The following is a 27,224-nucleotide window of genomic DNA, read 5'->3' on the forward strand; positions in this document are numbered from 1 at the left end:
CACAAATTCCCAGCTCGGCGAACAGAACCACAACAACGAGCACCCGAGCTACAAATCTTCTGACAAAGTTTGAACATGCTGAGCAAGCCCCGAAGAAGATTCACATCAACTCTTAACATTGCTTTCTCTATCTAAGGATACTGTCAGACCTGTCAAGTTTCTCCAGTATTCTCTGTTTTTGCTTCAGATTTCCAACATCTGCCAAATTTTGTTTTTATTTGCTTTCATTTGAAGAGTTAAGAGGCTCTTATCTTCTTCTGGACCTCCCTCCCTGACAGCTTTATGGGTCCACTTCAGCACATGAGCTACAGTGGTTCAGAAAGACAACTCCCCAACCTGTTCCAAAGGCCAGCCAAGAATTGGTAATATACGATGCCCACATACCATGCATGAATAAAAATTGGACTGTGGGATCTTGCTATGCACAACCTGTCCATCATGTTTCTTCCATTGTAAAAGCTAAATAAAATAATTTGTTGGCTGCGAGGTGTTTTCGAGTTTTCTGGTGCTCATGGACAATGCTATATAAATTAAAAATTAAAAATCAGCTACCTGATGAAGGAGCAGCCTTCCAAAAGCTAGTGCTTCCAAATGAACATGTTGGACTATAACCTTGTTGTGTGATTTTTAACTTTGTCCACCCAGTCCAATACCGGCTCCTCTACATCATATAAATTCAAGTTCTACTTTTCTTAAGGTACGACCTTATGGAGTGACTGCAGGCTATAGAAGGACTGTAATGTCTATCTTTTAACTTTATTTCTTTATGTTCTTAATTTATGCTGCGAAGATTTGTAATGTAGAAATTTTAACCCTTTTCTTTATTTCTCTATGCACGTACCTAATCTATTTTAGTACCTAAGATTTGTGACTAGGTACTTTGTACCTATCATGGCTCCGTGTATGGTTACATTGTACACTTTTCACTGTCCTCCTGTACCTATAGCATTGTCCATGAGCACCAGAAAACTTGAAAACACCTCGCAGCCAACAAATTATTTTATTTAGCTTTTTTAAATTCCTCCACAAGTGGTAATTTTTAATAACTGTGAGGCTTCCACATGTGATTGGGGCATTGAGCTGTGATGAATGCCTGTTGGAAGCCTGTGGGAATCGAGCATCCTGGGGCCTGAGTTGGTTCCTCCACGGAGTAAGAGCAGTAACTCTAACGGCCCTTCCTTCCTCATTAAGTGACATTTGTCTTAACCGCTGAACACTTACGGTTATCAGTTTTTGAAAAGTTGGCAGTGCCTGGGCCCCCCATCCTGGCTTGTTTTCTCTCTCTCCCTCCATCTGTGAGTGATCGAGCTTTTTAAAGACTTGTCCCTTTTGTATTTATTGAGGCTGGGCAATGAAGCAGAAAATGCTTTCTCATAGGATTGTGTTTGTGATATTTTAGCGTTGACTCACTTTCCCTGAGGAATCTGGTGGATTATGGATTAGATTTGGAGAGTCAGGAGCTAAGTTATCCATCTTGCCTCAGAACAGCTCGTTCAACCACTGCATTTATATGGCAAGTTGAGTTCAATGGTATACCCCAGATTGTTGATAGGGGGTTGTTCAATGACGGTAACATCCATCGTCAATGGGCAATGGTTAAGTTTTCTCTTATTAGAGATGATCATTGCCTGGCACTCATGTGACTTGCCATTTATTGGAGCTAGGCGACTTGTTACAAAGTTTCCTGCTCAATCTGTGCCAGTGTGTTGGGTGCCACCATATTAGTGAAGGTGATTTTGTGGTTTCCACCTTCAGGAGGCATTAGCCAGCATATGGGCGGCACGGTGGCACAGTGGTTAGCACTGCTGCCTCACAGCGCCAGAGACCCGGGTTCAATTCCCGCCTCAGGCGACTGACTGTGTGGAGTTTGCACGTTCTCCCCGTGTCTGCGTGGGTTTCCTCCGGGTGCTCCGGTTTCCTCCCACACTCCAAAGATGTGCAGGCCAGGTGAATTGGCCATGCTAAATTGCCCCTAGTGTTAGGTAAGGGGTAGATGTAGATGTAGGGGTATGGGTGGGTTACGCTTCGGCAGGGCGGTGTGGACTTGTTGGGCCGAAGGTCCTGTTTCCACACTGTAATGTAATCTAAAATGAATGAGAGAGTGACAGCCTGCTCTCATGGGCATTCCTGGTTTTAATCCACTAGTGACTCTTAGTGACTGCACCTTTGACCTTAAAATGTCCAATCCTCCCCCTCAATCTCTCCATCCCATCCTCATACACCACCCTATCCCTGTAAAATCCGATTGTTGCACTGTGATGTTTTATGTGTTAGATATGTCATGATGTAAATGTCGCAAGACTATATCCCAGTTTTTGTCCAGATTTTAGTGGCCTGCCTTAATATCACCTTCTGTGATTCAAGGTCTATTTTGGTTTGTTAATACATCTGTGAAGAACCTCTGGACTTTTTGCTGCTATATAAATGCAAGTTGTTGATGTTGACGCCCAATAACACACTTTGCCAGATAGACAGCTTGGCCGCTCAGAAAGTGCCCATTGATGATCCACATTAAATACCAAAACAAAACCATAAACTCTTCCAGACACACAAGTACTCAAACACACTGCAACTTCAGGCTGCTTACAATCTGGAAACCATCATGCAATTGCATCACAACAATACAATGTGGCCTGACAGAATACACAATCATTTACTGGAGCTGGTGGAGGTTGAGTCAGCTGTGAAAGGTTATTCATCTCCAAACTCCCTAAAGCCTGTCCACCCTCAGCAAGGCACAATGTAGGGGTGTGATGGAATACTCCCCACTTGCAGCTCCACCAACACCATCTAAAGGCAAAACAACCCACTGGGGATGGCACCCCTTCGTAATGGGCACAGAATGGCAATTTATTTTGGATCATAGAATCCCTACAGTGTGGAAACAGGCCATACTCCAGAGAGTAATCTACCCAGAACCATTCCCCTAGCCCTATTATTCTACATTTCCCCTGACTAATGCACCTAGCATGGCCAGTTCACCTATCTTGTACTTCTTTGGACTATAGGAGGAAACCCACGCAGACACGGGGGTAAATTCCACACAGACAGTCAACGAGACTGGAATTGAACCCTGGCGCTGTGAGGCAGCCCTGCTAACCACTGAGCCACTGTGCCACCCTATGTACAAGCTGCACTGCCAATGACAGCACTTTTCAAACCCTAACCTCTACCACCTAGAATTTGAAAGTAATGGACTGATATAAGTGAAAATTATGCTTTTCAAATGTTGATAGGTTTACCTGGAGTATTATGTGAGTAAACTCATGTCACGTATAAAAACTAGCACAAAGTAGTTGGGCTGAATGGCCTTTTTTGTATGATAAATATTTTTTAATTCTATGTGTGTAAGACAAAAAGTGTACGGGAAATCAACCCCTCACAGGTTCCCTGCCCAAAGCCACACACCATCTTGACTTAAAATCCCCGAATCCCTATAGCATGGAAGCAAGCCATTCAGCCCATCCAGTCCACACTGACCCTCTGAGGTGTAATGCACCCAGGCCCACCCCTACTCCTGTAACCTTACATCAGCAATGCCAATTCACCTGACCGGTACACCTTTGGATTGTGGGAGGAAACCGGAGCACCCGGAGGAACCCCATGTAGACACGGGGAGACTGTGCAGACTCCCAAGGGTGAAATTGAACCTATGTCCCTGGCGCTGATGGCCATCTTTTAAAGGGTAGTTAGTGGTGGGCTATAAATCTCAGCCTCATCAGAAACGTACATAAACTGAGACTGATTCAAACTGAAAAGATGTCTTCTTCAATGGTTATTTGAAATTAGGCAGTCATGCCAGGATGCTGCTGTCCACTGGGGAAGCTGAGACACTTGCTGTGAATTCTGTGCATCAGTCTGACACATGGGCGGCACGGTGGCACAGTGGTTAGCACTGCTGCCTCACAGCGCCAGAGACCCGGGTTCAATTCCCGCCTCAGGCGACTGTCTGTGTGGAGTTTGCATGTTCTCCCCGTGTCTGCATGGGTTTCCTCTGGGTGCTCCGGTTTCCTCCCACAGTCCAAAGATGTGCAGGTCAGATGAATTGGCCATTCTAAATTGCCCGTAGTGTTAGGTAAGGGGTAAATGTAGTGATATGCGTGGGTTGCGCATCGGCAGGGCGGTGTGGACTTGTTGGGCCGAAGGGCCTGCTTCCACACTGTCAGGCACAAAAGCTATTGATGAATCAGATGGAAAACAGAAGTTGGAGACAGGGAAAGGAAGTGGCTGCCAGTGTTGTTCCCAATGGTAAAGACTGTCTGAAGATAGCACAAGGTTAACACTGGAATCATGCTGAACTAATGCTTGTAAAAGCAGTTGTCTCCAGTCACTGTAAGTCCCACAAATCCACATAGATTTTGACCCACATGATCTTGGTGGCAACAGTCAAGGACCAGTCGAGATAAATGATCAAATGTAAAACCTATTTAAGATAGGACACAACAATAAGGTACACATGAGATAGCATTACAGCGCCACAGATTCCTCTTGGGAGAGGGCAGAAACCTTATAGGGTCTAATTGAGATTAGATAACAACACAACATGGGTCTATTTGAGATAAGCCTATGATTACAGAGCCCATTACTGACTGGCAATGTATAATTTATAAAGGTCCTTTATACACAATCACACTGGAGATATAAAAGCCTCAGGAAGCTCAATAATGATCGCACAGGAGTTACATTGCAATAATTTGCATTTACAGCACAACGATCCTTCCTACAGTTAATGTTACTGAGCCATTGTCAACTAGGAGACAGTGAGGACTGCAGATGCTGGAGATCAGAGTTGAGAGTGTGGTGCTGGAAAAGCACATCCAGTCAGGCAGCATCAGAGGAGCAGGAGAGTTGACGTTTCGAGCATAAACCTTTAATCATGAACGTCAACTATGTACAGAATTAAGGATTGAAAACCAACTACCACAGGGACTTGTGGAAGGACATAAGGCTTTTTATTTCTCTGCTCATGCTGCATATAAACACTGGAAATTAGTGAGCAATAAAGTTAATCTGCCTCTCCATATAAACGTTTCTGTGATCTTTACAAATGCTATAATCATTTTTAAATATATTTCAGCAAAACATCAATGTGACCCCTTTAAGCAGCATGGAGACCCACATTCTGAAGCATGATAGCTAGAGATTCCCTACCATCTTTCCTTTTCCTAATAATCCTCCCTTTATTCAACTTACCTCCACTTTCTCCAACTATTTTATGATTCTCCATTTTCCCCCTTTACCCAACCAACTCCAATTTACTCCATAGAAAAAAAACCCAAAGAACAGCAGATGCTGGAAGTCAAAATTTACTTGAGCCGAAACATTAACTCAGTTTCTCCCTACACAGATATGGCCAGACCTGATGAGTTTCTCCAGCTGTTTCTGTTTGTGTTTCCAAATTGCTCAATTACTCAATTGTCAAATTACTCAAATCCATCCCTCTGTCCTCTTTATCCAAAAATCAGTTAATGCAACTATCTTCCTTGTCATGAAATCTCTCCCCTGTACAAACTTGAAAGTTGTTTTTGAAATTCTTGACAAAGCAAATTATAATGATAGGTCATACTTTGTCACTGGGCTAATGGAGTCAGTTTAGGTTCAGGCTGATTCACATGTCACATACAGAACAATTTCACCCAAAAACAGAACAACTAACAAATGATCTGTGTGTCTCTGGCTATTCACTGTATCAAACAAATGTCCTCTTCCTGTGAATTGGTAAAACAATAGTTGCTGCCTTTTTATCATTTGGGTACATGCTGCTTAATTATAGGACCCATTGAATCCCAACAGTGTAGAAGCGGGCCATTTGGCCCATTGAGTCTACACCAACGTCCCAAAATGCATCCCACTCAGTCCCACCTCACTACTCTATCCCTGTAACCCTGCATTTCTCATATCTAACCCACCAACTTACAAATCTCTGGACACCATGGGCAATTTAGCATTGCCAATCCACCTAACCTGAACATCTTTGGACTGTGGAAAGAAACCGCAGTACCCGGAGGAAACCTACGCAAACATGGAAGTATATGCAAACTCCATACAGACAACCACCCGAAGATGGAACTGAACCCATAGATGTCACTACAATTTCTAGAGATAAAAGTGCAGACTCAGTTTTATTACTGTCAGTTAAACAATAACACTTGCAGAGGTTTGATGGTTTAAATATGACTGGATCGCTTTACAGATCTCCAGTTGCCAGTACCTATTTTCCTGCCTGGGTGTCAGAGGATCCACATTATAGTCAGGGAGAGCAATGTCAAGGGGTGAAGGAATGTCCATTCATGAGATCTCAGGAACAGGTGAGCTCAGAGTGGGAGATGTTGCAGCATGAAATGATCGTGCTCTTATACTCCTACACTATGTTCCACTGCCGATCATGTCTAAACACTTTATAACAAAATAGGTTCATGATATAAGTGAGGTTACGACCAGACGCTAAGCTCACAGTGCACAAAGTATCCACTGCTCCCATCTGCCTTGGAATCATACCAAGTCCCATCAAAATGTATTAGATACACTGCTCTCTGATATTAGCCTGTGACACACTAGAGTTGGATCTGAAGCATATGTTGAAAGCTAAAGACATAAAAATGATTAACAGCTTTCCAGTAGCTGTAGAATAGTTGACAATTTGCATCACCATTTCTGAGTAGGTGGGTCTGGATGAGCAGCGTGGGTCCCTGTGACTGAATGAAGTTAGTTGAGAGGACTGGTATGGTGGCTACATGATAATCTATATTGTGAATGGAGTTATAGCGCTCAGCCAAAATTCAGATGAACGGCTTTACAAATGAAGTTTGAAAAGTATGAATCCATCACTTGTGTGTGGCTGAGCCTTCACATTAGTGAAGTGGGATTCTGGGTAGGATTTGAATGAGTCTGACTTGAGGAATGAGGTAATCAGTTAAGCAGAGAGTTTGGCAGAGAGATGAACTGAGGGGAGTGTGGCTCCGTAACCATTGGAGATGCACAAAGGGATCAGGTGAGGTGAGCAATGAGACCCACAAGGTCAGAAATATTTGTAGTGGAGAATGAGCCAATTTGGATTATTGAACTCTGATTGATTTTTATTGAACCAACCCAGTGGCCCACTTACTCCCCACTGCTCTCTGCTTTTTTCTACTTAAAGCATTTGTCTTGGAAATGGCCACCAGCCCAAATCTGTCTTTTGGCAAAATATTTCAAACCCCAACAGAATAAGTGCTGAGAAAATAACTACATTCTTCTAACCTCTCCTCTTATCCTTTAATGATCATTTTAATGATCTCTCAGAAGCTAATCCTAACCGCAAACTGCATTATTTCTTGATTTTACTGTGTGTGCTTTATCAAATTAGAAACCTCTGATGGAAATTCTTCCTCTGCTCCAGTGGAAATAGTGTTGGGATTTCAGAGTCTACCTTGCACTCAGTCCTGGTATTATCCAGGTGAAGTTCCATTCTCAAAGATTGCATCATGTGGCACATCTCTACTGGGACCTTACCACTGCTTTGTAACAAAACTCACATTTGTGGCTTGCAGATGTTCCTGTCCAGGTTAATTTTCTTTTATTCATTCATGGAATGCAAGCATCACTGGCCAGGACAGCATTTAATGCCCCATCCCCAATTACCAAGGGAGTAGCTCAACCACATTACCGTGGGTCTGGAGTTACATGTAGTCCCAGATCAGGTAAGGATGGTAGGTATTTGCCCTAAAGGGCCTTATGTGGGTTTTTACAACAATCATTGAGATAGCTTATTATTGAATTGAAATGACAAATCTGTCATGATAGGATTCGAATCTTTTCCACCAGAACTTTAATCGGATTTCTAGATTACTGGTCAAGTGACATGACCACCACACCTGCACTGTCCATGCATGTCCCATCTTGAAATGGCCTTTCAAAATTGATGCTGACCCACCTCTATTAGTAGTTACAGTCTGGAGGTAGGTCCAGTGATTGGGAAGGAACACCACTTCCTGGAACATCCTCTCCACTCACTACCCTGACTCGGAAATGTTCCTTCAGTGTCAAAATTCTGGAACTCCCTCCCTAATAGCATTTGTAGAGGTCCCTACACCCCAAGGACTGCAATGGTTCAAGAAGGCAGCTGACTACCATCTTCCCCAGGACAATGAAGGATTGGCAATCAAAACTGGCCCAATCAGTGATGCCTACATCCCATGAACAAATGCAGAAAAAAATCAGGATGTTTTGACTTGTAGGTCAACTGGAGATGGTAGAGTTTCCATGCAACCACAGTCCTCTATCTTACAGGTGAGTATGGTCATCAGATTGGAAGTTACTGCCTAAGGAGCTTCCTGCAGTCCATCTTGTAGACGGCACACAGTGCTGCTACTGTGTGTTGATGGGAGAGGACATGAACGTTGAAGGTGATGGAAGGTGATGTCAGTGAAGCAGGCTGCATTGTTCTGGGTTGTCAGAATGGTTCTTGAGTGTTTACCTCTCCAGGCAAGTGGGGAATATTCCATCACACTCCTGAATTGTGCCTTGCAGATTGAGAACAGAATCTAGTAGATTAGGAGGTGAGTTACAGTGGAATTCCCACCCTTTGACCAATCTATTGATTTGATCATTATTTCTGTTAGTTTGGACCCATGCTCCTACTATAAAGCCCCAGAACCTGTTTTCTTTCAACATTTTATGAGAAATAGGGTCAGGGTTTGAAATCTACATTATTAATAGTGTACTGAATAATTATTAGAACTAAGAATAGTTCTGTCAAGGTTAATAGTTTGGTAATGTCCTGTGTAAAATCTTCTCAAACACAGAAATGACATGCTTTTTATAATGGGTCCTTGCAGAGGAACTATGACCCAATTTCATTGGCTAAGTTAATTTCTAGTTCACTACACATTGGAATTCACACAAACTTTCTTTCTCATTTTCCCAGCACGTGATTCAAAAATGAGCAAAGAGCGTACTCCCCAATGCACTGGCCAATATTTATCCTTCAACTAAAATCACTGAAAAGAAGTTGTCTTACTTTTTAAAATCCCATTTGCAATTAAGAGTCAGTCACATTGCTGTAGGTCTGGAGTCACATGTAGGCCAGACTGGGATTTGCTATTTGGGAGATCTTGTTGTGTGTAATTGGTGGCTGTGTTTTCCACACTGGTCAGGAACCATACATTCCAATGTTTGTGTGGACGGTCGGGAAAATGCCAAGGTCATGAAAGTGGTTCTGTAAATGCAAGTCTTTCTTTCGCTGTTCCTCCTTTCTGAAATGTTAAAATTAACCGCACCACTGATTTACAATTTACAATGTTCACGACAATGTACCAAAAGCCGGACACATTTGAGACCAATGCGGAACAATCAGCGATTTCAGAGACTGCAGCTGGGAGTTAGTGAGGGCTACAGAGGTCTTGTCCTCTGGTTGGAGGCACAGTGATGGTCCCTATGCTACTTGTCACTGTGACACTCTGGAATCCATGGCATGGGCTGGCGTAGCCGGGAGCAGAGGCTCTAGAGGCAACATGTTATGTATGGGTTGCTGCAGCCTGGAGTGGGATTGTAGCAGTGAAAAAGGAAATGTTGGACTCTAAGTTATCTTTCTTTATTTTAGAAAAGTTTTATTTTAGGTTAATGTGAATGGCACCTATGCATGGCGATGAACACACTTCTCACTTTTATTTTGTATTGAATACACATGACAATAATGATTTTATTCAATGTCTCTGGCAGGCCTCAAGTTGTTACATTCCAATTGATGCAAGGAAACATGGAAAAATGGATGGCTTTCTGCAGGGCCCACTTACCAACGCTGACTGGCTGGTGGCTATTGGGAAATGGAGCCTACAGCAGCAGCAGTGGGAGATGTTGGTTAGAGTTTAGGCTGGATCCTATTATGAGGTCAGCCTCAAGTGAGCTTTACACTGAACCTGACTGGGAAAGTTAGATGCTGACCATCAGCACTGGCCATGTGGAGAGTTGCAAATTCCAGCACTATAATCCCTCATTATAAGGGTAAAACTTTTATGAAAAAAATCACGAAATGCAATCCAGTCAAAAGCCAGATTGTTAATGATAATAATGCGTTAATTGTTTTTCAAGGCTTAACTCTCTGGACTGGTTTATTTAAAACAGTAAAATACATCATAAGTTATCAAGCAAGCATTCCAGCAACGAGCTTGTCTCTGCAATGTGTAACTTACTGGCTAAGATGGGGAGGCAGTGGTGTCATGGTAACATTACTAGCCTAGTAATTCAGAACTTGGGGAATTGGGTTCAAATGGCAAATGGTGAAACTTGAATCCAATAAAATCGGAAACAAAAAGCTGATAATGGATAGAGTTATAGTTTCCAGCAATATTTCCATGGCAATCATGTAGCAATTGTCGTGAAAGCCCACCTGGTTTGCTAGTGCTATTCAGGGAAGGAAACCTGCTGTGTTCAGCCAATCTGGCCTACATGTGACTCCAGACCCACAACAATGTGGCTGACTCTCAATTGCCCTCTGCAATGGCCCAGCAAGCACTTAATTAATGTTGAGCAATAAATGGTAGTCCAGTGAGTGATGCCCGCATCCTAGGAAAAACCTTTTTGCAAGCGGAATTGCAACATTGTGTACACGTAGTCCTTGGAGTGATTAAAGGTGAGATCTCTTAATGATAAGGTGAACGTACAACAGATGGGGTACCTGTAGCTCAGTGAATAAGCAGGATATTTTATGTCTATCTCAGACAAGGCATCGGTTTAACAGTCTATCTAAAAGATGGCACCCCCAACAATGCAGCACTCACTCAGTCCTGTGGCGGAGTGATTGTGTAGATCAGTGCTCACACTATTCTGGATGGTAAATGCACAATCTGACGGTTCAGAGCCGAGATTAAAACAGGATTTGCTAACTTCAGCAGAGAACCCGTATAGTGCATCTACAGGGCTTCCACAGCATCATCATCAATATTATCAACATCAACATGTGGGTGGCATGGTGGCCCATGTGGGTGGCACGGTGGCACAGTGGCTAGCACTGCTGCCTCACAGCACCAAAGACCTGGGTTCAATTCCTGACTCAGGTGACTAACTGTGTGGAATTTGCACATTCTGCGTGGGTTCGCTTCAGTTTCCTCGTGCAGGCCAGGTGAATTGGCCATGCTAAATTGCCTGTAGTGTTGGGTAAATGTATGGGTGGGTTGTGGACTTGTTGGGCCACAGGGCCTGTTTCCACACTGTAAGTAATGTAAAAGCATTATTATCAGCAACATAATGAGAGCAAGGAGGGTGAAGATCATCATTGACTATTTTTTTGTTTTTCCAATAGGTGAAATGTAAGAGCATGTGTGGTATTTTTGTGAAGAGCACATTCCTGGTCTCTGACAGTACTTTGCTGTACCTGAACTATTTCATGGCTACGTTTCTAAAATGAAAAATCTGTTGAAACTCTTCCTGATGCTCTGGGTTACGTCTGTTCAGTGCCCCGTCAGCCATCACCTCTCTCAGGAATGTGTGTGCTATTTTTACGACCATCAGTTAATTGAGAGGATGCTCCTCATCCAGAGAGGCTGCCACTGGTTTTGCATTCCAGAAATTGAGCTTACATAGCATTTAAAGAGATCGAAATAGAGGGGGGAAGGAATGAGTCATGAGGAGGGAGTGTTACGAACAGAGAGAGACAATGAAAATGTGTGGTATCTGTAAGAGAGGAAGCTTGTTCATTTATACTGCAGTTTACAAAGGAAGAGCTGGCTCTAAAGGAAGTTAATCAACTGGGTAGCTGGTTCCCTTCTCTGAAGGAGTTTAATGAACCATGTGGGTTATCATGTTCAGCTTGCTGGTATCAGCCCACAAGAGTAACCAGATTTATTCATGTCACTTAAACTTTGGAGCTGAATTAACAGCCTTGTTGTTGATAGTCTGGTGCCATAGAGGCTACTGAACCCAGATAAAGGAAGGTTGTCCTGACAAAAGAGCAAAGCCAGGTCCTCCTACATGACCCACTCTGCACTTTATATGGTTGTGAGTCAAACGGAGCCAGGTTCATGATATCTTCAGCTCTGCACACAGGCTATGGGAAACTGGCTGGGAAATGGGAACCTGCCTAAGGATTGGGAAACTGTCTGGGAAATGAGAAGTCCTGAGATGATGGGAGGAAGACCCAGAACAGATGAGGCCCAGATTTATTTGTGGGTCCTGAAGCAGGAACATTCCTGCTTCTTCAAGTATTGATCCCGTGGATCCACTAGCCACAGCCTGTCAATGTAAGGTGGATACATACATTTCTATAAGACCATGAGATATAGGAACAGGAATCGTCCATTCAGCCCTCAAGCCTGCACCAACATTCAATAGGATCATGGCTGATTTGGCATTACTCACATTCACTTTCTTGCCCTTTCCCTGTAACCCTCAATCCCCCAAATGATCAAAAATCTATCAATTATCCTTAAATATACATGAGAACTCTGCTCCCACAGCTCTCTGTGGCAAGGAGTTTCAAGACTCACGTCTCTTTGAAAGAAGATACCTCCATGTTTTGTCTGTTAGCCAATCATTCATCCATGCCAGAATATTACCTCATATTCCATGTACTACAATTTTTCTAACCAGCCTCCTGTGGGGGACTTTATCAAAAGTGTTCTAAAAATCAAAAATATACCGTGTGCATTGACTCACCTTGATCAATTTTGTTTGTAACACCCCCAGGAAACACTCACCCGGTTGTAGGAAACTTAATCTGTAAGTGTACCTTTGCCAATGGTTCCTGTGCTGGTTTTTGGGGAATCATTCAGTGAGGTTAATTGAGACGCCTGTCAAAGACAATAAGGGTCTACCAGCCTCTATCTAAATCCTTACCGTCATGGGCATGACTACCCATTTCACAGAGATTGTTCCCCTGAAAACCATTTCTCAAAACAGTGGTGAGGGAATCAACCGAAATCTTTCCCCCAGTATTATCTGCCCAGAGAAATCCAGGACTAAGACTGAAATTTCATCTCCAAGCTATTCTGGGAGGTCACAAGTAGGCTGAGTGTGACTCAGTGTAAGTCTTCAGCCTATCATGGCACGGTGACTCAATGGTTAGCACTGATGCCTCACAGCACCAGAGCCCCAGGTTCAATTCCTGCCGAGGGTGACTGTCTGTGTGGAGTTTGCACATTCTCCCTGTGTCTGTGTGGGTTTCCTCTGGTCATGTGAAATTGCTTATACAGTTCGGTGCATTAGTCAGGGGTAAATGGGACTGGGTGGGTTACTCTTTGGAGGGTCGGTGTGGACTTGTTGGACTGAAGGGCCTGTTTCCACACGGTAGGGAATCTAATCTATTCTTTCACAGTGGGCACTAAAATTGTACCACCAGGCATAAGAACAATGATCAGGGCACACTGTCATGATTACCCTCATGACTGGGATCGAGGATCAGGTTTTCTTCAGTTGGACACCAGTGACTCACCGGACTGCCCCCCCACCCCAGGTTTGCTCGCTGTGGATTAGTTTACAGGCACTCAGTGTGAGGGCCTCTGAAAGTAATCAAGGAGAGCTTTTCAGAACAGAAGGAAGAAGACTCCACGTGAAGCAGTTCAGGGAAGTGCATGATCTGGTCGGGGAACAGGCAAACACTGTTTCATGTTAACAGGATATAAACAATACCACTATGGAGAATGGGCCAAACACGTCACAGGCCATCTCTTTGCCATTGACTAAGGCCAAGGATAGTGGCTGGAGTTAATTGGAGGAAACACATTTGATGCTCCCTACTATCTGGCTAACCAACAGTGCTAGACTCTCCATTGACCCCCCTAGGTGCAAAACAGTGAGCAGACTTCATGAGGTTGAACAGTGAGTTGGACCCATTGTTTGGAGGTTTCTGCTCTCTCTCTCTCTCTCTCTCACACTCACTCTCTCCGATGCCTTACCTTCATCTCTGCATGTTCCGCACAATGTATCTTGAAGTATTCTGCACCTTCCCCAGTGAACCTTCTCCCTTTGAATCAGTCACAAGTTAGGCTCTCTCTCTCCAAGGAGTCCATGGGGGATGTTTGACCTCTCAGTGGAGGCTTTGGGAACATCTGTGAAACGTTTTGACTGTCCTCCTGGGATTGTCCTACATGACCGGGTTCCACATTGCACAATTGCTTCCTGGAGCCAGGTCTCAGCCACACCAAGCCGGGAGGAGCTGGATGGAGTGATTACTGCCTTGATGCCAGGAAAGTTGACTCTAGGAGGCTGCCGCTGTTGTGATCTGTAGCTGATTGTAGCTCTCCAGGTCTTTGAGGTGCCTGCTGTGAGTTATACAGTCGTACAGCATGGAAACAGACCCTTCATAGAACATAGGACATAGAAAAGTACAGCACAGAACAGGCCCTTCGGCTGAGGATTATTCCTAATCTAAAATTAAGTAACCTAACCTACACACCCCTCACTCACTGCTATTCATGTGCATGTCCAGCAGTTGCTTAAATGTCCCCAATGACTCTGCTTCCACCACCACCACTGGCAACGCATTCCATGCATTCACAACTCTCTGTGTAAAGAACCTACCTCTGACGTCTCCTCTATACCTTCCTCCTAATATCTTAAAACTACGACCCCTTGTGCCAGTCAATCCTGCTCTGGGGAAAAGTCTCTGGCTATTGACTCTATTTATTCCTCTCATTACCTTGTATACCTTGATCAGGTCACCTCTCTTCCTCCTTCTCTCCAGAGAGAAAAGTCTGAGCTTAGTCAACCTCTCTTTGTAAGTCAAGCCCTCCAGTCCGGGCAGCATCCTGGTAAACCTTCTTTGCACCCTCTCGAAAGCCTCTGTATCTTTCTTATAGTAGGGCGACCAGAACTGGACATAATATTCCAAGTGTGGTCTCACCAGGGACTTGTAGAGCTGTAGCAAAACCTCCCGGCTGTTAAACTCGATCCCCCTGTTAATGAAAGCCAAAACACCATATGCTTTCTTAACAAATCTATCCACTTGGGTGGCAACTTTGAGGGATCCATGTACTTGAACACCAAGATCCCTCTGTTCCTCCACACTGCCAAGAATCCTGTCTTTAATCCTATGTTCAGCACTCAAGTTCAACCTTCTAAAATGCATTACTTTGCATTTATCCAGGTTGAATTCTATCTGCCATTTCTCAGCCTAGCTCTGCATCGTGTCTATGTCGCGCTGCAGCCTTCAGTAGCCCTCTATGCTATCAATGGCACCTCCAACCTTTGTGTCATCTGCAAATTTACTAACCCACCCCTTAAGCTCCTCATTCAAGTCATTTATAAAAACTACAAAGAGCAGAGGTCCAAGAACAGAGCCCTGCGGGACCCCACTCAACACTGACCTCCAGGCAGAATACTTTCCATCTACAACCACTCTCTTCCTTCTGTCAGCCAACCAATTCTGAATCTAGACAGCTAAATCTCCCTGTATCCCATACCTCCTGACTTTATGAATGAGCCTATCACGGGGAACTCTATCAAATGCCTTGCTGAAGTCCATATACACCACATCCACTGCTCGACCTTCATTGACCTGTCTTGATACCTCCTCAAAGAACTCAATAAGATTTGTGAGGCATGACCTGCCCCTCACAAAGTCATGCTGACTGCCTTTAATCACTCTATGCTTTTCCAAATAATCAAAAATCCTATCCCTCAGAATTCTTTCTAAAACCTTGCAGACCACAGGCGTAAGACTGACTGGTCTGTAATTGCCAGGGATTTCCCTATTCCCCATCCTGAAAAGAGGATCAACATTCGCCTCCCTCCAATCCTCCGATATGACTCCCATGAAGAGTGAAGAAGCAAAGATCTTCACCAGTGGCTTAGCAACCTCCTTTCTCGTTTCCCGGAGCAGCCGAGGATAAATCTGGTCTGGTCCTGGAGACTTATCAATCTTAATGTTTTCCAAAATTTCCAGCACATCAACTTCATCAATCTTGATCTGTTCAAGTCTGTTTCCCAGCTCCTCAAAGTTCTCATTCACAACAAGGTCCCTTTCCTTAGTGAAAACCAAAGCAAAAAACTCATTTAGGGCTTCCCCTATCTGCTTAGACTCCACACACAAGTCCCCTACAGTATCCCTGATCAGCCCTATCTTCTCCCTGATCACTCTCTTATTCCTCACATATGAGTAAAAATGCCTTTGGGTTCTCTCTAATCCTTCCTGCCAAGCCTTTCTCACGCACCCCCCCTCCCCCCCCCACCTCCCCCCCCCCCCCCCCCCCCACCAACCCTGGCTGTCCTCAGTCCATTTCTGAGTTCCTTTCTAGCAAGCCTGTAATCCTCTAAAGCTGTGCTAGATCCTTTCTTCCTCCACCTTATGTAAGCTGCCTTCTTCCTTTTGATGAGAAGCTCCTCTGTTCTCGTCATCCAAGGCTCCTTAATCTTACCCCTTCTTACCTGTCTCAGAGGATCGAATTTGTGCTTCACTCGCGACAACTGTTCCTTAAACAGTCTCCACATGTCTGTTGTGCCCTTTCTGTGGAACAATTGCTCCCAATCTGTATTTCGCAACCCTTGTCCGATAGCGTCATAATTTCCTTCTCCCCAATTAAATATCTTCCCTTGGTAACTGCTCCTTTCCCTCTCCAAGGCTATGGGAAATGTGAGGCAGTTGTGGTCACTGTCACCAAAGTGTTCTCCCACTGCGAGATCTGACACCTTGTCTGGCTCATTGCCGAGCACAAAATCCAAAATGGCCTCTCCCCTTGTTGGCCTGTCTACATACTGAGTAAGGAAACCCTCCTGAACACACCTGACAAAAATGGCTCCATTGAAACCCATCTACACTAAGGAGGTTCCAGTCAATTTTGGGAAAGTTGAAGTCACCCAAAACAACAACCCTGCTACATCTACATTTTTCCAAAATCTGCCGGCCTATGAGTTCTTCAATCTCTCTACTGCTATTAGAGGGGTCTGTAGAAAACCCTCAATGAGGTGGCTACATCCTTGCTGTTCCTAACTTCCACCCACACTGACTCAGTAGACGAACCTTCCTCAATAACCTTCATTTCTGTAGCTGTGATGCACTCTCTGATTAGCAATGCTACATCCCCTCCCTCTTTTTCAATCCTCCCTGTTAGATTAGATTAGATTAGATTAGATTCCCTACAGTATGGAAACAGGACCCTCGGCCCAACATGTCCACACCAACCCTCCAAAGAGTAACCCACCCAGACCCACTTCCCTTTGACTAACACTATGGGTAATTTAGCATGGCCAATTCACCCGATCTGCACATTTTTGGACTGTGGGAGGAAACTGGAGCACCTGGAGGAAACCCATGTGCAAACTCCACACAGACAGTTGCCTGAGGCTGGAATCGAACCTGGGACTGGTGCTGTGAGGCAGCAGTGCTAACCACTGAGCGACCATGCTCTTTTTAAATGTTCTAAACCCTGGAACATCCAGCAACTATTCCTGCCCTGTGAAACCCACGTCTCCGTTATGGCCACAACATCGTAGTCCCACGTACTGATCCATGCTCTGAGTTCATCACTCTTGTTTCTGACTCTCCTTGCGTTAAAGCAGACACACTTTAACTGATCCCTTTGTCTCACCACTTAAAAAACCTTCCTGATAGATTTACCACATCCCATCACTGCCCCATCTACAACTACCCTCTCTCAGATATGTAGCTCTGGTTCCGACCCACTTGCCAAACTAGTTTAAACTCTCCTGAACCTGAAAACTTACCGGGTTTACAGACACTTAGTAAGGTTAGAGGAGGTGAGTGGGAGGGAGGCCCTATGGTGTAGGGTCTCAGGTTTAGATCTCACCCGCTTAAAAACTTCCCAGCAGCCCTCGCTTCTCTCCGCCCTCTCTCCTCGCCACTCTGTTCAAAGTTTGATCCAACCAGTTCACGCTGACAACGTTCCCAAACAAAACCAAATAATTCATACCACTCACAAATGACTCTCTGTGTAAAAACGTTGTCCCTCATGTCCTTTTTAAACCTTTCTCCTCTCCCCTTAAAAATATGCCGCCTAGTTTTAAACTCTCCCACCTTAGGGAAATGACTCTTGTCATTCACCTTATCTAAGTCTCTCATGATGTCATAAACCTCTGTAAGGTCGCCCCTCAATCGTCTACACTCGAGTGAAAAAGGTCCCAGCCTATTTTTATCACTCAATCCCTCCATTCCCAACAACATTCTGGTAAAAGATTTTCTGAATCCTCTCCAGTTTAATAATATCCTTCCTATAACAGGGTGACCAGAATGGGACACAGTATTCTGGAAGAGGTCTCACCAATGGCTTGTGCAACCTCAACATAATGTCCAACTCTTAGACTCAAAGCTCTGAGCAATGAAGGTTAAACATGCTATGCACCTTCTCAATCACCCAGTCCGCCGGTGATGCAAATTTCAAAGAATTATGCACCTGAACCCCGAGGTCTCTTTCTGTCCTACAACACCATCCAGGCCCCTACCATTGATTGTATATGTTCTACTCTTGTTTGTTTTTCCAAAATGTAATACCTTGCATTTATCCCAATTAAACCCCACCTCAGCCCATTGTCCCAATTGATAAAGATCTCTTTGTAATTTTAGATAACCTTCCTCACTGTCCACTGTACCACCAATTTTGGTGTCATCTGTAAACTTACTAACCATGCATTCTACATTCTAATCCAAGTCTCCAAAGCATGCTGCCCAGTAAACCACGACCTTAGTCTCAGGTTTGAGATCCTGGTTGTCAGATACTCTGTGCTGGAGTTAGCCAAAGGCTGAGTCAGCACATCTAAGGCTGGTTTCTGATGTGATATAATGATGTGATACAGAATCTAATCGAACCTCAGCACAACGCAGTCACAAACTGGAAACTTCAGCACACCTCAAAGGGAACACAGCTCTCCTACAAAGGTCTGAAGTTAAAGGGGCAGCATAAAAACTGCACGAGATTCAACAAGCTGCTGACACCAACAATACACGCAATACAAGCACATGAATGTTTCAAGCATCAGAATGCTCACCAACTGAGAGCCAGATATTGAGGAGAGTACTCACCAATGACAGTGAGATATTCAGGGTTCACTGCAGAGAATATTTGGAAGAACTCCTCAACTTGAATGTATTCCACACCAATCCCCAATTCCCCAGGCTGATTCAGTCCTGCTGCGAACGCACTCCAGAGTGAAGTCAAAAACCCCTTTCTGATGGCTGAAATCAACAAAGGCCCACGAGGTAGCTGGAATTCCTGCTGAGATTCTGCAACACAGCAGATACAGACTATGGGTGGAACAATGCAACCTCATGTTCCTCATCTGGAAAGAGGAATCTCTGAGGTACTGTGACTGTGAGGTACTGTGCTGTACTGTGACAGCAGAAACTACCGAGGAGTCTCCCTGCTCTCTGCCTCAGGGAAGAACATTGCTAGGAACCTCATCAACCACCTTCTCCCCGTAACTGGGGAACTCTTTCTTTTATTTCAAAAATATACTTTATTCATAAAAAAACTTTATAAATGTACACAAATGCTGTTTGGTTCAGTACAGTTGCATATCAAGGAAACAAGCAAACATTGGAGTTTGACTCTATCTAACCAAAACATATCTCTTATACAGGACTATATTTCCATGTATTTGAGGCACCAGGAGAGTGTGATAACTGAATGGACTCCCATTTAACTTCAGCAGAAAGGCCTCAGGCTGTGTCGTTTCCCCGATGGGCCTTGGCAGCTGCTAGCCCAAGCTTTAGTGGGATCCCTCAGCACATTGCCCTGGACCTTGGAACGTGCCAGTCTGCAACACTCAGTCAGGGTCAACTCCTTGTTCTGGAAGACCAACAAGTTTCAGGCAGAAACTGAAGTTTTTTTTATTGCAAAAATATACTTTCTGCATGTAGCATTAATGAAGCTGTTCAGATCCATACTCTCTTTACTTACAGAAAACAAATTAAGCCTTGACGTTCACCATTCTCTATATTTACAATCAACCTCTTAGCATTTAGCTGAGTCATCAATGGGCCCAATTATTGAATGGACCTCAGTTATTCTTTGGCAGGAGGTTCTCACATGGTGGTCTTTCCCCGCTGCACCTTGGCAGCGGCTGCCCCAAGTTTTAGTGCATCCTTCAGCATGTAGTCCTGGACCATGGAATGTGCCAGTCTGCAACACTCGCGCAGAGTCAACTCCTTCAACTGGAAATCCAGCAAGTGTCGAGCAGACCAAAGAGTTGATGATCTTCCAGGCACAGTTGGTGGTCGTCTCAGCGTATGTCCTGGGGAACAGACCGTAGAGCACGGAGTCTCCCACGTCATGGAGCTGCTCGGGACGAACCTCAACAAACCCCACTGCATTCCTCTCCAGACTTCCTTTGCATAGGCACATTCCAGAAGGAGGTGTGTGACTGTCTCGAACCTCCACAGCCACTTCGAGGGCAGCGTGAGGTGGTGCAGAGAGTCCGGGCGTGCATAAAGGATCTCACAGGCAGAGCCCTTCTCACCACCAGCCAAGCCATGTCCTGGTGCTTGTTTGAAAGTTCCTCCAGCGCTACAGTTTTTATCTGTTGAGAGGTAACACAGATACAATCTTCACAGTGTGCCAAGTACAAGGAGCAGCACCAACTGGTGGGCATTGCCTTTCTCTGGCCTCACAAGAGCCGACCTGCCATTGAAGGGAAAGGCATCATGAACATGTGCTGGAGGTTGCACTTATGTAACTGGTCAGCAGCAGCGGGAGCTGTGACGTTATCGCAATGCTACTGCTGGGAGCTTACTGCATGTAAATTGGCTGCAATGTTTTGTATTTTGCAGCAGTGACCATCCTTCTAACACAGTTAGCCCCCTGCAAACAGTGATATAAATGTGAAAATCTTTCTTTTTTAGAAAAGTAATCAGTCAGTTCCCTTGTGATTACTGTCTCCACTGTTCTGTAATGCCCACAGAACCTTTTTATCTATTTTCTTCTTCTCTTTACTTTAAGACTAATTATTGAATATGTAGTCAGCACTAAGTCTAACTTTAAACAAAAACAGGAAGTGCTGGAGAAACTAGGCAGGTCTGGCAACACCTGTGGAAGAAAGCAGAGTTTATGTGTTGAGTCTGATGACTGTTCATCGGAAGTCTGATTTACTGAGTGTTCACTCAATGCTGTGATCTATAGTGCAGCTGTAACCAGTGTAGACTGTGCCAGTGTAACAGAGAGGAAAGCCAGTGCTGGTAAGAATTTATTAGTTAACTGGACTAATTTATCAGTATGGATTTAACATGGTTTGTAAAGCCCAGGTCAGCTTGATTCTTCACTTGACTGTAATCCCTCAGCTAACACCTATTGCTCCCACTTTAGTCCGATAGTCAGAAGAACAAGAGCAAGTTGTTGTCCCTGTTTCACTTCCAGCTGTGTCAAGGTTATGTTGTCTCTTTGGGAGTTTCATATCATCCACCGGTGAAAGAGACAGGCATGGGGCTGAGGCAATGAATGGTTACTATTGAACAGCAAAACTGACAATCATTATGTTGTTGTCAAGCTGTCATGGTGGCTCAGTGGTTTGCATAGCCGCATCATGACAAAAGGGATGCAGGTTCAATTCCACCCTCGGCCGACTATCTGTCTGGAGTTTGCAAATTCACCCCCTCTCTGTGTGGGTTTTTCTGGGTGGTCCAATTTCCTGCCACAGTCCAATGATGTGCGGGTTAGGTGGATTGGCCATGCTAAGTTGCATAAAGCATCGAGGGATGTGCAGGCTAGGTGGGTTAGTCATGGGAATTCTGGGCTTGGGGGAATGATGTGCGTCTGGGTGGGATACTCTACAGAGGGTCAGTGTAGACGTGATGGGCTGACTGGCCTCTATCTGCACTGTAGGGATTCTAGCTCCTTTCTGTGAAAACAAAGGGAGCAATGTAAATTACCCAGATCTACGTTGACACACCCAGGGCACCCACTAACACTTCACAGCAATTGATGCACTTCAGACACTTCCTTAGACAATCCTTTGGGACAGAGGCTGGCTTGCATCCACTTGATGGGTTCTGAGGTGACTGCTGGACACAGGCTTGTCTTAAACAAATCCATGCAGGCTCTCCTTAATTAACCATTATTTTTCCAAATGAACGTTTATTTGTCTGAAAAACTCATAGAGTCATAAAGCTGTACAGCACGGAAACAGACCCTTCGATCCAACTCGTCCATGCTGACCAGATATCCTAAATTAATCTTGCCATTTGCCAGCATTTGGCCCACATCCCTCTAAACACTTCCTATTTATATACGCATCCAGATGCCTTAGAAATGTTGTAATTGTACCAACTTCCACCACTTTCTCTGGCAGCTCAATCCATACACACACCACCCTCTGTGTGACAAAGTTGCTCCTTAGGTCCCTTTGAAATCTTTTCCCTCTCACTGTAAACATATGCCCTCTAATTTTGTATCCTAGAACTCTGTGGGAAGCTAAGGGATTGATTACTAGGCCCCTTGCTGAGATATCTGTATCATCGATAGTGAGATGCTGGAAGACTGGGGCTTGGCTAAAGTAATGCCACTGTTTAAGAAGGGTGGTAAAGAAAAGCCAGGGAACTATAGACCGGTGAGCCTGACATCAATGGTAGGTAATTGTTGGAGGGAATCCTGGGGGACAGGATTTACATGTCTTTGGAGCAACAAAGACTAATTAAGGATAGTCAACATGGCTTTGTACTTGGGAAATGGTATCTCATTAGCTTGATTAGTTTTTTAAAGTAACAAAGAAGATTGCTGAAGGCAGAGCAGTAGATGTGAGCTATGTGGACTTCAGTACAGCGTTCGACAAGGTTCCCCATGGTAGACTGGTTAGCAAGGTAAGATCACATGGAATAGAGAGAAAACTAGCCATTTGGAGAAGTCATTGTCTATTCAACCTATCCATACTCCTCAAGATTTTATAAACTTCTATTAGGTCACCCATCAGCCTCCGACGCTCCAGGGAAAACAGCCCCAGCCTGTTCAGTCTCTCCCTATAGCTCAAACCCTCCAACCCTGGCAACATCCTTGTAAATCTTTTCTTAACTCTTTCAAGTTTCACACCATCCTTCCTATAGCAGGGAGACCAGAACTGCATGCAGCATTCCAAAAATGGCCTAATCACTGTCCTGTAAAGTTGCAACATGACTTCCCAACTCCTTTACTCAATGTACTGACCAATAGAGGCAAGCATACAGATGCCTTCTTCACTATCCTATCTACTTGGGATTCCACATTCAAGGAACAATGAACCTGTACTCCAAGGTGTCTTTGTTCAGCAACACACACCCAGAACCTTACCATTAAGTGTATAAGTCCCATTCTGATTTGCCTTTCCAAAATGCAGCACCTCGTATTTATCTGAATTAAACTCCATCTGCCACGTCTCAGCCCATTGGCCCATTTGATCAAGAGCCCATTGTAATCTGAGGTAACCCTTTTCGCTGTCCACTACACTATCAATTTTGGTCTCATCTGCAAACTCACTAACTGTACCTCTTATGCTCACATTCAAATCATTTATACAAATGATGAAAAGCATTCAACCTGGCACCAATCTTTGTGGCACTCCACTGGTCACAGGCCACCAGTCTAAAAATCAACCTTCCATCACCATCCTGTGTCTGCTACCTTTGAGTCAGTTCTGTATCCAAATAGCTAGTTCTCCCTGTATTCCATGTGATCTAAACTTGCTAATCAGTCTCCCATGGGGAACCTTGTTGAACTCCATAGAGATCACATCTACCTCTCTGCCTTCAGCAATCCTCTTTGTTACTTCTTCAAAAAACTAATTAAGCTAATGAGACACCATTTCCCAAGTACAAAGCCATGTTGACTATCCTTAGTTAGTCTTTGTTGCTCTAAATACATGTAAATCCTGTCCCCCAGGATTCCCTCCAACAATTACCTACCACTGAGGTCAGGCTCACCGGTCTATAGTTCCCTGGCTTTTCTTTACCACCCTTCTTAAATAGTGCCATTACTTTAGCCAAGCCCCAGTCTTCCAGGATTTCGCTATCGATGATACAGATATCTCAGCAAGGGGCCTAGTAATCAATCCCTTAGCTTCCCACAGAGTTCTAGGATACACCTGATCAGCTCCTGGGATTTATCCAACTTTATGCTTTTTAAGACATCCAGCACTCCTCCTCTGTAATATGGACATTTTTCAGGATGTCTCTATTTATTTACCCCTGTTTTGTATCTTCTTTATCCTTTTTCACTGTAAACACTGATGCGAAATACTCATTTACTATCTCCCCCATCTCCTGCAGTTCCATACAGAGGTGACCTTGTTGAGCTTTAATGGGCCCTATTCTCTCCCGAGATATCCTTTGGTCCTTAATGTATTTTTACTTCGGATTCTCCTTAACCCTATGTGCCAAAGCTTTCTCACATCCCCTTTTTGCCCTCCTGATTTCCCTCCTGATACTCCAGCTGCCTTTATGCTCTTCTAAGGATTCACATGATCTATCCCATATGCTCCCTTCTTATTTTTAACTAAAATGTCAATTTCTTTAGTCATCCACCATTCCCCACACTTACAGCCTTGCTCTTCAGCTTAACATGGACTTTCATTACCTCATTTCTGAAGGCTTCCCATTTTCCAGCCGTCCCTTTACCTGTGAACATCTGCCCCTAATCAACATTTGAAAGTTCTTAGCTAATACCTTCAAAATTAGCCTTCCGCCAATTTAGAAATTTACTTTGAGACCCAGTCCTATCCTTTCCTGTCATTATTTTAAAATTAATAGCATTATCATCTTTGGGCCAAAGTACTCCCTCACTGACACCTCAGTCACCTGGCCTGCCTTATTTCCCAAGAGTAGGTCAAGTTTTGCACCTTCTCTAGTAGGTACATCAACATATTAAATCAGAAAACTTTCTTGTACATACTTAAATTCCTCTCCATCTAAACCCTTAACACTATGGCAGTCCCAGTCTATGTTTGGAAAGTTAAAATCCCCTACCAAACCACCCTATTATTATTACAAATAACAAATTTGTTTATCAATTTCCCGCTGACTAATAGGGGGTCTATAATACAAACCCAATAAGATGATCATCTCTTTCTTATTTCTCAGTTCCACCAAAATAACTTCCCTGGATGTATTCCCAGGAATATCCTCCCTAATTACAGCCATAACCAAAAATGCCACTCCCCTTCCTCTCTTGCCCCCTCTTTCTATCCTTCCTACAGCATCTGTACCCTGGAACATTAAGGTGCCTGACCTGTCCATCCCTGTGCCATGTCTCTGTAATCACTATTAAATCCCTGTCCCATGTTCCCAATTATGCCCTGCGTTCATCTGCTTTATCTGTCAGGCCTCTTGCATTGAAAAAAATGGAGTTTACTTGATCAGTCCTACCTGCTTCTCTGCTTTGTTCCTGCCTGCCTCATTCCATTACCCAACTGTACCAGTTTCAGACTGGTCTCTTTCCTCACTATCTCCCTGGGACCCACCTACTCCCCCTCACCTCTCACCCCCTACAAACACTCTCATCCCCCCCCCCCCCCCCCCCACACCCCCACCTTACTAGTTTAAATCCTCCTGAGCAGCTCTAGCAAATCTCCCTGCCAATATATTAGTCCCCTTCCAATTCAGGTGCAAGTCGTCCTTCTTATACAGGTCACCTCTACCCCAGATGAGATTCCTGTGATAAAAAAATGTGAACACTTCTCCCCTACACCAGCTCCTCAGCCATGCATTCATCTGTTCTCTCCTCCTATTTGTACCCTCACCAGCTCATGGCAGTGTGAGTAATCCAGATGTTACTATCCTTGAGAACCTACTTTTTAAATTCCTGCCTAATTTCCTACATTCTCTTCTGAGAACCTCATCCTTTTTGCTTCTGTGTCGTTAGTTCCAATTTCTGCAATAACCTCCTGCTGGTCCCTCTTCTCTTGAAGATCTCCTTGATCCTGGCACCAGGGAGGAAACGCACCATTCTGATGCCTCACTGTCAGCTGCAGAAACTTCTGTCTGCGCTTCTGACTAAAGAGTTCCCTCTAGTCAGTGTTACATTCACCTGAGAGTCCACTAGCCCCTTCATTTTCCAAAACAGCATACTTGTTTGAGGTGGGGATAGCCACTGGTGACTCCTGCCCTACCTGAGGATCCCTGTCCTACCTGGAGACCCCTGTCCTACCTGGAGACTCCTGTCCTACCTGGAGACTCCTGCCCTACCTGGAGACTCCTGTCCTACCTGGAGACTCCTGTCCTACCTGGAGACTCCTGCCCTACCTGGAGACTCCTGCCCTAGCTGGAGACACTTTGTCCTACCTGGAGACACTTTGTCCTACCTGGAGACCCCTGTCCTACCTGGAGACTCCTGCCCTAGCTGGAGACACTTTGTCCTACCTGGAGACATCTGTCCTACCTGGAGACCCCTACCCTACCTGGAGACTCCTGCCCTAGCTGGAGACACTTTGTCCTACCTGGAGACACTTTGTCCTACCTGGAGACATCTGTCCTACCTGGAGACCCCTACCCTACCTGGAGACTCCTGCCCTACCTGGAGACACTTTGTCCTACCTGGAGACATCTGTCCTACCTGGAGACCCCTGTCCTACCTGGAGACCCCTGTCCTATCTGAAGACTCCGTCCTACCTGGAGACCCCAGCCCTACCTGGAGAACCTTTATCCTACCTGGAGACTCCTGTCCCACCTGGAAACCCCTGTCCTATCGGAAGACCCCTGCCCTACCTGGAGACCCCTGCCCTACCTGGAGACCCCTGCCCTACCTGGAGACCCCTGTCCTATCTGAAGACTCCTGCCCTACCTAGAGACCCCTGTCCTACCTGGAGACATCTGTCCTACGTGGAGACCCCTGCGCTACCTGGAGTCCCCTGTCCTATCTGAAGGCCCCTGTCCTATCTGGAGACCCCTGCCCTACCTGGAGACCCCTGTCCTAACTGAAGGCCCCTGCCCTATGTGGAGACCCCTGCCCTAATGGATACTCCTGTCCTATCTGAAGACTCCGTCCTACCTGGAGGCCCCTGCCCTACTTGGAGACCCCAGCCCTAACTGGAGAACCTTTATCCTACCTGGAGACCCTTTGTCCTACCTGGAGATCCCTGTCCTACCTGGAGATCCCTGTCCTACCTGGAGACCTCTGTCCTACCTGGAGACCTCTGTCCTATCTGAAGACCCCTGCCCTACCTGGAGACTCCTTCCCTACCTGGAGATCCCTGTCCTACCTGGGGACCCCTGTCCTATCTGGAGACTCCTGCCCTACCTGGAGACTCCTGTCCTACCTGGAAACCCCTGCTCTACCTGGGGACTCCTGCCATACCTGGAGACTCCTGTCTTACCTGGAAACCCCTGCCCAACCTGGCAACTCCTG

The sequence above is a fragment of the Chiloscyllium punctatum genome, chromosome 37 (assembly GCF_047496795.1).
Source record: "Chiloscyllium punctatum isolate Juve2018m chromosome 37, sChiPun1.3, whole genome shotgun sequence".
Lineage (NCBI taxonomy): Eukaryota > Metazoa > Chordata > Chondrichthyes > Orectolobiformes > Hemiscylliidae > Chiloscyllium > Chiloscyllium punctatum.